Source organism: Manis javanica, chromosome 5, assembly GCF_040802235.1.
Source record: "Manis javanica isolate MJ-LG chromosome 5, MJ_LKY, whole genome shotgun sequence".
In the NCBI taxonomy this organism is placed as follows: domain Eukaryota; kingdom Metazoa; phylum Chordata; class Mammalia; order Pholidota; family Manidae; genus Manis; species Manis javanica.
The window spans coordinates 67,443,933-67,458,965 of NC_133160.1; the positions used below are offsets into that span (position 1 = coordinate 67,443,933).

The window sequence follows — 15,033 nt, forward strand, 5'->3', positions numbered from 1 at the left end:
AGGTGTATGAGGAATCATTGCGAACAATTTTGTCTTCAGAAACTTTAGAACTTACCGACCGCGAAGAAACTGAAGAGGTAGAACCAACGTCGGTAGCGACGTGTGGAAAGAACCACTGCGCGCAGGGGAGGAGGTGATGGGGAACCGAGAGATTATTGAATTCTTTTCCCAAAAGTTGGAAACGAGGGATTTCCTCAAGTCCTCACTCCTCAAGAACGAGGCTGCAACGCCTCTCCAACCGAGCTGCAGAAGTTGCCTCTGGGCCCAAGCGGCGGCGTCAGTGCGCGAGCAGCTCGGAGCTGCGTTCCAAGCGCTGGCCTTGGGTCCGGGGCTCCGCTACCCGGGAGCGCTCAGCTCCCTCCCTTCTCCTCCCGCAGCTGCCGACGCCTCCCCTGCTGCGGCTTCGAACCTGAGGCTGGGCGCAGGCAACATCCAGTGCTCCTCGGCATTTCTTTTTTTTTTTTCTTTACCTCGGCAGGGGCGCCTGCAGACCCATTATTTGTACATCCAAACGGAACGCAGGTTCCCCTTTCTTCTTGGCCTCGCAGGAGTCGGGCTGGAGCAGCGCGTGGTCCCCGAGTCACCTCCCCTCAGCATGCCAGGGGACTCGTTCTTCGGCAGCCCCAGTCAGAAGCCCACTCCAGTGCGCCTCGCCCTGCCCTCGTTATCTTTTCTTTTATTGTCCCTTGTCAGTTTCACTTTGTAATCCACAAGGCTTTTGTTTGGGAAGGGGTGGTTAGTCCCTCTTCCTCCTGCACCGCCGGCGGGGGAGGCGGGAAGTCGGCGCGGCCGCCGCAGCTCGGGACGGCGCCTGTCAGCGCTCTCCTTGTCGCCTGCGCGGCTGAAGGTAGTACCGCAGTAGGGCTGGAGCTCAGCGAGCCCCTCTCCACCTCCGGCGGGTCCCTCACACTCTCCCCGCCCCTTTCCCGCTGCACGCGCGCGCGCGCACACACACACACACACACACACACACAACACGTCGCCGAAACAGAAACAGAGGGGGAGGGAAGACCGCGAGCTGCAGCAGGACTCAGAAACTTTGCTCGCCACTCATTGATCCCCGCACTTTAGTTCTCCCGCATTCCCCTGGCTCCGGGTTCTGTCACCTACTGCCCCTCCTTCGCCGCAGCCCCATTGGGCCGGAGCTGGAGCAGCCCCGCCTAGCAGTCCTACCCTGAGCACTCTCGGACCCGTTCGGCCTCCGACTGGCTTCTCTGGATGCTAATCACTCCAGCCTCTCGGAGGACCGTAGGCGGTCGGGTGTGGGAGCCCGGCGAATCGGAGGCGCTGAGAAGGAGGGTAGGGGTGATTCCCCCGCGATTCCCCCGCCCCCGCCCCCCGTTTTGGTCTAATCTTGGCCGGAGTCTAAGCAGTAACAGCAAAAAGCTGCCACAGTATAGATGGGGGTGGGGTCAGGTTTGCAGATAAATAACTTTAGTGGCGGGTCTGGGGGAAGACCGTTAGTTTGCTAAGATAGTAATAACTTAGGCGTATGGGGGTCGAGAGAAATAAAAGACAGGCGGGGGTGATGGTGGTGGTGAGGGTCTGTTAGAGCAGGGAGGAAGGATTAAGCAAAGCCTGTCTGGGAATGCACAGCGCAGATTTATTTTAACCATTTCCTCCCTCTTCTCTTTCGATGGCAGGGTAACGAACTGCTGCACAAAGTGGTCCGACAGAATCCGAACCAAATTCTGCCCATTCCTCCTCTCTCTACAGAGTGAGTTCTCTGAATTTTAGCTAAACCCTCAACTTGCTCCCACTTGTCCCTTCCCCCACCTTCCAGGTGACTGGGGGGCACTGAGGCCTCGGTACCAACCACACTTTGGACTTCCTATAGGAAAAGCCCGGGGAACTCGGTGTTTGTTTTGTTTCTCTTCGCAAATGGATCCCAGGTGCCAGTAGCCAAACCTTAGCGCTTCAACAATAACAATGGTAGCCCTTTGGAAAGATGGAGATCTTTTCCTGTTGCAGTTTGGAATTTTGATCTCTGTTAGAGTATTTCCCTCTAGACATTTTTGTAGCCAGAGAATCCTGATGAAGTTTTGTTCCATTTTGTTTTGTATTTGTCTGGGGAAAGGATAGATGTAACAAAAATAAAAGTAAATAAAATGAAATTTTAAAAATGCCCATGGGCAATGTTCTGCGTTCTGATTAGCTCCCCTGCTCTTTACTGTAGCTAATTTTCTGCGGTGGCTATGCATCGATTTTTTAAGAGAAAAAAAATAAGTGACTAGGAATCAAGTCAGTATTATTTCCCCTTTAAGAGAAACCTTTTAGAAGTAAGTTAAGCCAAGCTTAATGGAAATATAGGTTATATGTCATACATTTCTGCCACACTGACCCCTCCAATTTAAATCTTGTCTGAGCCCTGAGACAATTCAGCCATGAGTAAATACTGCCCTCTGCTGTTTACTCTAAATCTTACGTCTTTAGTCTCCGGGTTTCTTACCTAAAATTAAATGCAGACACTAGAAGGATCTGGTTACAAGGCTAATTCCTCCTTGCCTAGGGATAATACCAAAGTAAAAAGATCTTTAGGAATCTCCTAGTGCTTTTCCTTATTTAATGTTAAAAATATTTTAAGAACAATAGAGCAGACAGCAAATTCAAGTGGGTTGATCTAGGCAGCTTGTAACCCAAACTGATATGTGGAAACCTGAATAATAAAAACCCTATCACCAGTACTTTTGTTTAGATTAGAACATTCACTTCTACATATTCCTCTACTGCATATAATATATATACAATATATATAATAAATGAGTTGGAAACACAAGAGAGTTAAATTTCACCATTTCTGTACTTCTAGGACTTCAAAACTTGAAAGCATCAGAAGGAATTCTTTATAAAAAAGACATTTTTAAGTCTTCTCAAATCTCGTATCTCTGCCAAGAAGTTACAATCTAAATACCATTATTTTGGTGTAATTTCACCAACAAAGATTTGTAGATAAAAATGGAATCAACAGTTTTTACACACCCAGGATATGATGCGTGATTTTAAGAGAATAAGAGGGTTTTTTTTAAAACTGTATGTTGTTTTTTGTCAATGAACTACAATTCAATAATTCAAAGATTAGGTAGGAAAGAGTAGAAAGAAAACATTTAGGTACTTTCGCTGTTTTGTTGGCTGTTTGAAGAGCCTGTGGGATAATCTTCATATTTAGTCTCAGTAGTATTAAATTTACATCATTTATGAATGGATTGAATTTGGGGAACAGGTGAAAACCATTCATTTTGTGGAATGGAGAGTATTAATTCTGTGTAACAAATATTTTTAAATAAAAAACAATATGGCAAAATTAAGTAATACAGAAAATGTGTATATATTTAGTATGTAAACTAACTTTTTGAACAATTCTGAAAGAGGATTATCAAAAATGATTTAGGCAATAGTATAGATATTTGAATAAGTGGAGCTTTCCATGATGACTAAAATAATGCATTCATTTATAGATAAAACCTACACAAAAAATGGCAACCTACTAATCTAAGGTATGATACAGAACATGGCTTTAATGAAAGACAAGTTGTGAAATCCTTATTATATTTTTCCCCCTAGGTTTCAAAAAATGTGATATGTAATGCATGATTAAAAATAGGGATGCCCCCAAAGAGTAAAATGAAAGAAAATAAAGACATAAGATTATATGGATGAAGAAACAAAGTTTAGTTTGTTTTTTCACCAAAAGCATAATTATTTTAAGAAAAAAATTTCTTCCACCACTCTTCTCCCCTCCCTTCCTTTCCTTGTCTGCCTTGTATTCCTCTTTCCCTTTCTTCCTTCTCCTTATCTCCTTTCTTCTCTTTTCCCTTCCCTTCCAATTTCTTGACCTCTTTTCCCTTCCCTTCCTAGGGTTTTTGCCCTACTTTCATGTCTCTACCTCTATCCTCCCTTCCCTTCACATGACCCTTCATTCTTTGCTACACTTTGTTCACTTTATTCAGCCGTACCCTCCTCTCCTTAGTATTCTTCAATTCCATTCCTAAACCTCCCGAGGCAAACATTCTACGGAGTGGAATGTGTATCTTTTTGTTTCCATGTTTTTGCAAAATATGTATTATCTAGTTATCATGTATTTTTACTGATTTATTTTTTATTGAAATATAGTTAACATACAATTTATATTGGTTTCAAGTATACAACATAGTGATTTGACAGTTATCTACATTATTAAATGCTCACTCCAACTAGTGTAATTACTGGCAAAGTAGAAAGATGTTACAGAATTATTGAGCATATTCTCTATGCTGTACTTTTATGAACCAATTTACATTATGAAGATTTTGTGCCTCTTTATCCTCTTCACCTATTTCACACACACACCCCAAACCCTCCCTCATGGTAACCATCAGTCTTTTCTCAGTCTCTATGAGTCTATTGTTATTTTGTTCATTTTCTTTTTTTTTTTTTAGATTACACATATAAGTGAAATCATATGGCATTTGTCTTTCTCTGCCTGGCTTATTTCATTTAGCTTAATACCCTCTAGGTCTGCCTGTGTTGTCACAAACAACAAGATTCTTTTTTCATGGATGAATTATGTATATGCACCACATATTCTTTATCCATTCATCTATTGATGAGCATTTTGGTTGCTTCCGTATCTTGGTTATTGTAAATAATGTGCCAGTAAACATAGGTGTGCATATTTCTTTTTGAATTAGAGATTTTGCCTTCTTCAGGTAAATTCCTAGGATTGGAATTACTAAGTATATGATATTTCTATTTTTAGTTTTTTGAAGAACCTCGTGGTTGCACCAATTTATATTCCCAGCAACAATGTAGGAGGGTTCCCTTTTCTTCATATCCTCACCAACACTTGCTATTTCTTGTCTTTTGGATAGTAGCTAATCTGACTGGTGTGAGGTGATATCTCACTGTGGTTTTGATTTGCATTTCCCTGATGATTAGTGAAGTGGAGCATCTTTTTATGCCTATTGGCATCTGTATGTCTTCTTTGGAAAAATACCTATTCAGTAACTCTGCCCATTTTTTAATTGGGTTATTTGCTTCTTGGTGTTGTCATATTGTCAGGCAGCTGCATCTGGGGAGGGCTCTCCCTGCACATTAAGTGAAACCTCAACTTGGATGGGCGGGAGGGTGGGGAGGGCTTTTTAACTTTATTGAGAAAGAATTCTCTAACAGGTCAGACAATAAGGAAAGAACTCATTAAAGCAAGAGTAGCAGTGGATGGCAGCAGTTGGACAGGCAGCAGAGAGCAAGGAAGAACAGAGGGAGGAAAGGGAAGCTCATCGAACTCCTGCTCAGCATAGGGCAAATTCCCTGCCATCTCCTAAAGCCAGAGTCACCTGGTAGCTAGTGTCCATTTGAATCTGTGCAGTACACCAGGATTTGGGGGAGCCACAGAGCAATGGATGGAGGTAGATTATGTTCTGAGAACTTCCCAGAGGCAAAGAAAGGAGATTTTGGGGGAAGCTACTAAAGAAAATGATTCTACAGCTGCAGTCCTGTCCAGCACCCAGGCAACGGGAATTTATAAGCCCAGATCAGAGATCTTAGTTGCCCTTCCCTACCTGTCTGAAGTAGGACAGAGAGAGTGAAGACTTGAGGTGAAGCCTAAAAATTGAATGAAATACCTAAGTAATGAGATGCTTACCACTCACAGCAGTGAGAAGTATTTATTTAAGGCAAAGTACACACTCAAAGAAAGGGGAGCAAGGGCAACTTCAGAGAGGATGCATGCCTAAAGGCTTAGGATTCTGTCTCTTAAGGTTTTCAAGAATGGGGGAAAGGGTGGGGTGAAGAGTAGACTAGACATGTAGTCTCCTGATGACCATCTCCAGTGAGAGACATTGTGTCATCATCTATAGTCTGTCCTCTAGATGTTCTGTAAGGTAAACTTAACATAAGAAATTTCTTGTTCCTGTTCTTCACTAAGATAATGGTTATTCTCAAGCAGTGCAGACATATTATTTAGTACTGCCTTTCCTGCTTTAAGATAGGGTAGGTTATTGGCTGATTACCATAAAAGATGCTAGAAATCTTCCCTCCTAACTCTCTGTTTTTTAAAATGGAATCTCAGCCCTAAGATGGAGTCTCACCTGTCCTTCTATACTGTTTATTTCTCAACATTTTTCATCATAAACATGTCTCTGCCCTACTTCAGTATGAGTTCTTCATGTATTTTGGATATTAACCCCTTATTAGATATATCATTTATGAATATATTCTCCCATATAGTAGGTCACCTGTTGTCCTGGTTTGGGTTACACTGTGCATGTGTCTTACCTTGTTTCTTACCTTTTTCACCATGAACTATGTTTTTCAGATTTAAACATGTTGCTATGTGTCTCTCTGAACTGTTGTTTCTGACTTTTGCCTTTTCCTATCAGGTATGTATCCATGACTGTTAACCTATTACTTGCATAGTTATAGACATCCAATTTGACTCTAGCTCCCTAACATCACAGATCAGTCTGCAGTGAACATCCTTGTAATTCTTCCTACGTGGAAATGAATTATCTTTGGGATATATGGTGTCAAAGAAAGAGGCCTCTATTCCATATCCAAATGGAATAGCTGACTGCTTGCTAAGCAAGAGAGAGCTGTGTTTGTAGCATACCATATTTCAGAGCAAAAAGAATGAATCTTAGGTTTAGGGAAGCATGAAGCTCAGAGATGTCAAACTTTCACAAAATGGGAGGGATTAGAGATTGGTTAACTTTTTGCTAAGGAATTGAAATTAATAGACTGTGGTTTTGCAGATTGGCTGAATTTCAGATGTGTTTTTCCTGAATGTGAATGCAGCATTGATTTGGGATGGATTAGCAGTGGTTCTTACAACTGGTTTTTGATAACATTGGAACAGGTGGATATGATTTTGTCCTTATCTATGTTATTTCTCTTTCCCTTGTTTCTTTGGTCTGGCTGTTTTGCTTTCCAACTTTTTGTGCTAAATGTTTAAATCAGTATTTTAGATTTAATTTCCTAATAAATATATTTAAAGCTGTATTTTTCCTCAAAGTACTGCATTAACCTTAATCCCCAAAATATTATTTACAAAATATCTGATGTGGTGATTTCATTATCAGTCATCTGTAAATATTTAGTAATTTATTTTATGGTTTCTTCTGTAGCACAAGATCATTTATTAATATATAATTCGATTTCAAAATGTGTAAACTAATAATTTCTTCTCCATCAAATCCTGCTGCCTTTTACCATTTTCCCTGGTATATGGAATCGGTATCCCTTTGTTACTAGTTATTCATTGTGCTATATTCAAAGTAGATAATCTGTGATAGAAAAAGTCTCTAATTTATCCCCTTTCATCTTTTCTTAATCCACTCCAGTCAGTTTTACCCAAAGCAATCCACCACAATTTTTTGTATCAAGGTCATAGTTGATCACTTCCTTCTCTTTGGTTAACTTTGTGTATTTACTTCTAGGACACCATCCTGCCTCACAGACCACTACTTTGCAGTCTCAGATGTTGTGTAGCACCCCAGGACTAAATAGACAAATTGCCTCCTGTTTTCTAAGCTCTCAGTTCCTTGGTGATTTCATGTTGTCTCAAGACTTCAAATAAGTTGATAACACTAAGAAAATAATGCAAATTCTGCATTTCTTGTATGCAGTGTCCTATCAACATCAATTAAGTTGTTAATCATCCTATTGAGATATTGTATATCATCACTGATTTTTCTGTTAGTTTCATGTATTGATACTAAAAAAAGCATATTAAATCTGTGTTTATGACCTCCGATTTAAATCTCCTTATATGTTATGTAGCTCTTCTTGTTTGGTATTTTAAGGCTTTTTATCACACACATGCACACACAAATATATTATATTCCTTGTGAATTAAACTTTGTCCAATTAAGTTACAACTCCTTTTTTCCCTAAATAATGTACTTTTTCTTAAAATCTACTTTTGTCTGATGAATGTACAGGTAACTAGCATTCTTTGGCATTATCATCACAGATTATTTTCTCTATCCTTTTACCTCCTATTCCCTGTACTATAGTATTTTTAAAGTGTCTTTTTGACATGTCATATTTGTAAATATATTCATTGTTTTTTATTGACATTCTAATCATTATCTCACCTCTATTTTAGTCTATTTAGACTTAATTTAACTACTCATATTTGTTTATACTATCGAATTTTGTGTTTTGCTATTTTTTTGTCTAGTTTTATGTTTCTTGCTTATTTCTGTGTTTCTTACTCCCTGTTTAATTATTTTGGATGATGTGTACTCTGGATCAGCTATTTTAGTTTTATCTCTAGAATTTAAAAAAATGCATTCTTCTCAGAGTCTAAAATAAATCAGTTCATTAAGAAAAAAGGAGGTTTCTTCTAAAACAATACATTTTAATTTACTTCCCAATTTACATCTTACTTGGGTTTTCTTTTTAATTCTTCATTTTAACCTTGCATAGTATTTTTATTTTTTAAAAGGTAATGATATATTTCACACTTTGTTTTGCTTTTCAATCCTTCTTCTATCACAAGCATGTTATCCTGGACCACTTGCATGTTGCCTGAAAAACATCCTTCTGAATTTCCTTTGGAATGGCAGTTGCTGGTAGAAGCCCCTGTTCTTGAAATATTTTTTTCTTTAAGAATAAAATTCCAGATTCTAAATTATTTTAGAATCATTTAAACATAGATTTTTATATCGTATGCAACTCTAGTGCAAATATGAAAAAAATATAACAAATAAATCAAGACATTTTTAATACTACACTTTGGTAGTTCAATCCACATGAATTCATTTTTTTTGTCTCAGAATCATCACTCTCCATATTTATCATCATCATCAAGTCACACAGAAGTTTGACTCTCATTTTTCTGTCAATCTAATTCTTATTTATTTTTATATCTTGCTCAAGGTAAATTGTCAGTTTATTCTGGCTGTTAAAATATTTTTATTTTTGATGTTTTGTAGATTTACCTTGTACATATTGTAGGTGTAAAATATATTTTTAATCCTGCTTAGAAATCAAAGTCTTAATGATGTAAATCATTCTTTCATTATTTCTGGATAATGTTCAATCATTATATTTTCATATCACTCCTAGTTTCCTTCTCCTTGGTTTTCTTTCTGGAACTCTACTTAGACATACATTAGGACTTCTCATTATATCTTCTACGTGTCTTAATATCACCTTAATATTTTCTTTTTTACTTTCTCTGTGCTTAACTCTGAATAATTTTCTGACACCTTCCAGTTCACTAATTCTCTCTTTATCTGTGTCTAAATTACTTCTAAACCCATCTATTTAATTTTTTAATTTAATTACTAAATTCTTACAATTTACTATATCACTGTGTTTTGCAGTTAACTATCCCCTGAGGATATTTTCATTTGCTTTTCATTTCTTTGAACATGTTTAACATAGTTTTGATATTATTTTAAATATGTCTTATAATTCCAATGTAAGAAAGAGTTAATCATCTGTATCTGCTTCCCATTGTTGTTGATAGTTTCAGCTTATAGTAAGTTGTTCCGTTGTATAATTACTTTTGTTTGACGATGAACTGGTTGTTTTAATTGGCAAATTATTTGTGATGTTTCTTCAGGCTTAGGATAGGTTTACTCCTGTAAAGAAGATCTGATTATGGTTCCATTAAGTGTTTGTGGGTTACTACTAGACTCAAACCACTACCGTTGTCATGGAAACTAAGATGCCAACAATAAAAAAGAACAATATTTTATGAGTAACAATAGTTCATGAAATAATGTTGCCAATTAAACCATAAAAAATGCTGTCTCATCCCTTTGAATTTTTATTTATTTAAAGACTTCTTTTACATTTAGTTTGTTTCTATGTGTCATTCTTCAATATATGTAAAAAGGAAACCATAAGCATAATAAATTGGACAAGACAGATTTTAGATTTCTTTCATTGAAAATCCAGCTCAAAGTAGTATAGCATTTATTGAGAAACTCCCCCATTATTCTCTCTTCGATTTTTTTCTGATCTACTAACTGCATGTTTGATGTTTGGAGATATATATATAGGTATCTAAACTGAGGACATAAGACTTGGGGTCTCCAACTTTAATAGAAGTCTCCTATATATATATACCCTCATTTAAAGTGAAAGCCCATATTTGTGAGGTTTGGCAAATGTCCTTATGACAAAAGTTACTTCAATGTTGAGTATACGTCTGTGGGTTCACAGGTTTTCTGAGACCTCATATTGCAAATTCCAAATTGTCTTATCATGTCAGATATTTAATCTTTTTAGAAAATATTTTAACATTTAGTAATTTTAGTGGTAAATAATAGCCTGGCATATTACCAGAATAGGAAGAATATCTCCATTATTTCTTCAAGTGTTTTCCTCTATTTTTCCTTCTTTTGGAAATCTTATTTAGTATTTATCTTAAGTCAGGTCTCTAGCTGTTTTTGCTATTTTATGGAAAAATCCCTCAATCTGGTGTTGCAATCCATTAAATTACTCTTATCCTATATCTAATCTACCACTGATTAACCTTTCTTCCTCTGTATATTAACTCATATATTTTCATACCTATTATTTTTACTTCACTTTTAAATGAACTTTCTTATTTTGTTTTGAGAATATCTTTCTATCCATCAGTAATCTATCTTTAATACACATATTTTAGATTCTTGATCCATGTACTTAAAATTCTCTTCTTATTGTGGCCTATCTTGTCCATTTTGTCTTTCTTTAAGGTATTGATTTCTTTATGTGTGTAGTTATTTTGGCTTGTGAGCTCTTGTCTGGTGGCTGTTGGCTGTACTGGTAATGTGCTCTAAGAAGGGATCAAAAGCCAGGCCTAAGTCTGAGAGTTTAGAGCAGGAATTGGCAAAATTTTTCTTTAAAAGTTAAGATAGTAAATATTTTAGGTTTTGAGGGGCAGACAATCTCTGTTACTTTGTCCTTGTAATGTGACAGCCGCTACGGATAATGAAGAAATTCCTGGGTATTGCTGTGTTCCAATAAAACTTTATTTCCCAAACGAGGAAGCAGCTCAATTTGGCTTGAAGGCTGTCATTTGCTGACCACTGTTTTAGAACATAGGAGATAAACGAAAACTCTACCAGATGACCATTGTTGATCATTTCCATTTGTAATCTTTTTGTTTTTTTATATATAAATTTGTATATACATATCTAAAGTCAATACTTTTAATATGATTCAAAATATCTATCTCTCTTACATTAACTGTACTTTTTTTTCTTTTTACCATGTGAATTTTTGTAATCTTACATTTTAAACTGTGAGGAGTTTAAAGTGACAATCTCCCTAAATTGTAATCCATAGCCCTGGTAGGGAGCAGGACAGGATAGTCAATGCCTAAGGGAACTATTTAGTGGGCACTTAATTCATGAGGACACTGATCTCTTGGATGCTGATTCCAGTTTCTGCAGAGAAGCAGGCAATAATTACCTCAGGGCAACTCAGGGTAGAGGGAAAAGCTTTTTTATTTCCTAAACATTCTCCCTTCCAGTTTTTACAAAATTTTTCTGGACCTTATTATTTGTTACTTAGCTTTCTCCTTCCATTATTCACATCTCCTTCATATGTATGTAACTATTATATATGGTTATACAATATGTGTGTTTACCCATTTTTTTCTGGACAGTGTTCAATTTACAAAGATTATGTGGAAACACCAGTGTATGTAAACAAATCTGGAACTATACGATAGAAACTAAAATCATATTTTTTATCATCACACTTATGGGAGAAACAAAATGAAGGGTTAGTTTGAAAATCCTTCATAATATGGTACATGTGAGTATGCAAGTAAACCCACTGAAATGGAAATTGCTTATACTAAATGGGAGACTCGATTTCTGAATATTATGGCAATTGCCACAAACTAGTAATTACCTACCATAATTTGGAGAAACTGCTCAGTCCAACAAATGTTTGTGACAATCTACCCTTTTATTGAAATATTTATGTCAACAGTTGGACATATTTTAATCTTTAACAGGTATAAGTATCTAATTTAATATGAGTAATAGTCATAGTCTGCATTAACATTAAAATGCATCTCATATTGAATTTTGTGCTAGACTATAAAGAGAATAAAGAAAATAGATAACTTTAATTTGTTCATAATATATATATTTGTCATGTCAGAGAACTGTTAAGTAGAATGATATGATAATCATTCTAGGTTGCTAAACTTATGAAACATGAAAAGTTTTGAAAATACAGAACAAATTGAACTGTAACTTCTATCAACAACAGACAAGTGGAGAATAAGGAGAGTCCCACCAAAAGGGCTGATTCTAAGAACACAAACAACCTTGACCCACAGCCAACATTTTATCATATTTTCTATTTTAAATTTATTTAAGATAATATTTAAATTTATTTGAGCTAATTTATTTTGTATTATTGCTTACTATGTATTCCCTTGCCTTTGTAATATTATGTATTATTTTCTTAGCTGAATAACATTTTTTTACAAGAATAGACCAAAAATGAATTGTTCCTTTAATATTGACATTCAGGATTTTCTAGGTTACTTTGCTATTAAAATTTGTGCTTTGAAAATCATCATTCATTCATCCAGGTAACTTTGTGTCAGGTACTTTAGAAGCTACAGAAGAAACAGTGGTGAATAAAATAGAGCTTCTGCCATGTTTAGTCTAATTACAGAAATTTAAAAAAAAATTTAACTTTTAATGACCCTTATAACTTATTGCCATGTTCTGCATACCAAAAGTGATGTACCAATTTATAATCAAAACTGAAGTATATCAAAGTTCACCTCCCAGCAAAACAAAAATATAAACATGTTTGAATGTAGCACATCTTGAATCCTGGCCACTTAAGGGGATAAAATGATTGTCTTCTTTTAATATGTACTTCCATTATGTTTTTTTGTATTTTAGTCATTTTTTCCTTTTGTTAACAGAAATTATTCATGTTTATTGCCAACTTAATTTAATCAATTGGGGGGGTCTCAGATATTTTTTTGATTGTTGCTCCTATTGTCATTAAACTTACTTGTTTTTGCTTATAAACAACTACTTGTCTTTTAAATTTATAATTATTTCCTTTATCCAGAGATAAAATATGTATTCATAAAACTTTAATTATACTTACCTCTTTCTGCTTTTCTTTCTATTTCTTTGTCATAATTATGTTGCATCAATTGGCATAATGCCACAAAGGCAGGGAAATACTTTGTTTTCTCCGAATCTAGCATATGCATAGAATTAAGACAGTACTCAACAAATATCTGTTTAGTTTCATACTATTAGGTTTACTAAATTTTAAAGTAAAATAAACATTTTAAGAGTAATAATAAGTGCTTTCAATTCCTCAGTCTTAAACATTGTTTTTTAAAATGTGGTAAAGGTTGGTATTCACAGGTGATTCCAGGGAACTCAGAAGAAGATACTAAATGATATGACAAATGAGAAATTTAAAAAAATCAAAACATTGTAATGGATATTGTGGCTTGACACTCATCTTACATTAAAAATTTCCAGCCTATTTCCAGAAGCTTTTTTTCAGACATTCTTTTATCCATGGTTATCCATGCAGTGTTCCTCTATTTAATTGCACACACATAAATTTGTTAGGCAAACATATACAGATGCCCTTTCTTTTTTCTTTAGCTATTTCTCTGCCAGCCAGCACAGCCATAGTTGCTTACCCACACTGGAGTGTGAGTGTCATTGTTCAAGCTGTATGTGTTGAGAAGCAACAATTGCATCATTTGCAGCTGTAACAAATTCCTAACCCCTGGACCACAGTTACTTTGATGTGTTAATGAAAGTAATTATTCCAATGGAGACCTCCTATTTTTCCACCTTGCTGATTGTGGTAGAAGTCACAGTGCCCATGGTAAAAGCACCATCCAAATAATTCTGAAAGAACCTGATTCGCTAAATGTCCTTTTTGGAGCCAACTGCCTAATAGTTTGCTGGTATGACCTTGGCTGGTACAGTCATAGGTGGTAAAAATTATTCTGTTTTCAATTTTTTTTCAAGCACATTGTTTGTTCTCAGAATAGCAAACATCACATATCATCCTTTTGATTACAGAGTGACTTAAGTGAATAGTCATATATGATAAGCATAATTGCTCAAGATTTAATTAATGTGATACAGTTTGAACACAATAATATAGATTCTCTTTAATAAAGAAGACTAAAATCTATTATGAGTCAGAAGTAATGAACACAAAACACCTTGGAATAAAAAGAAAACTCAGAATTGGCATTTCCTAGGAGACAAAGGAAAAATAACAGAGGATCTCAGTAGTACTTAAGCATTTTGAGATTTTATGGTACTCAAAGTCCTTATTAAAAAGAAAGAGTGCATTATCTATACTGCTTAGTTGGAATATTCCAGATGTTTTTTGTCTTTATAAATATATCACAACATCTTAATTCTTTGTTTATTTGAATTGCTCCTTACTCATGTCTCTTTTTCATTCCATTCTTAATCACTGAATCTGTGATTAAAAATGGCAAACATGTGTTTTGAGAAGAAACTAAGCTATGATTTTGGTTGTGGGTAGTAATTTCAGAGTGGCAGAACATAATAACCTCTTCCTTTCCACCCTGCTCATGAGCTAGTACCTAGACACAAAGAAACAGCAAACACAAACACAAAAAACATAGAAAAATAAACTCTTTTTCAGTTCAAATACTTGTGTATGGTTATTCTGAGGAGATGTTTCTGGAGAAATAAATAAAAAGTGGCAGTTTAATGTTTAGAAAACAATATTAAGCTAAAGTAATATAGCCAATCACAGATAAGATGTAATTGTGGTTAAGACTCTTAATTTTTCCTCTTAAATAAAGACCAGTTTTAGAATCTGACAATCATTGGTTCCATCTTGATTCTGCTTCCTATTCTCTAAAGGGTCAAATGTAAGTAATTCCAATCTTCCACAACTGACTTCTTCATTTGTAAAATGAGAGAAATCAGTTCACATGGTAACTGTAAACTGATTACTAGAATAATCTGCTAGAGTATGAAACACACCTCAATTTAATTATAAAAAGTTTTAGATAAAATTTGAAAACTGTTAATCATACCTATATTGGGGAAAAGC

At 35.8% G+C, this 15,033-nt stretch overlaps 1 protein-coding gene across 1 annotated transcript in view; it reads right to left on the reverse strand.

The window, feature by feature from the left end:
• FAT4 (FAT atypical cadherin 4) overlaps positions 1-172 on the reverse strand; it is a 177,304-nt gene extending 177,132 nt beyond the window's left edge. The window contains exon 1 of the mRNA XM_036997876.2: positions 56-172. The gene's annotated coding sequence lies outside the window, so the exon portion shown is untranslated. The remainder of the gene's footprint in view (positions 1-55) is intronic.
• Between the last annotated feature and the right edge of the window lie 14,861 nt (positions 173-15,033).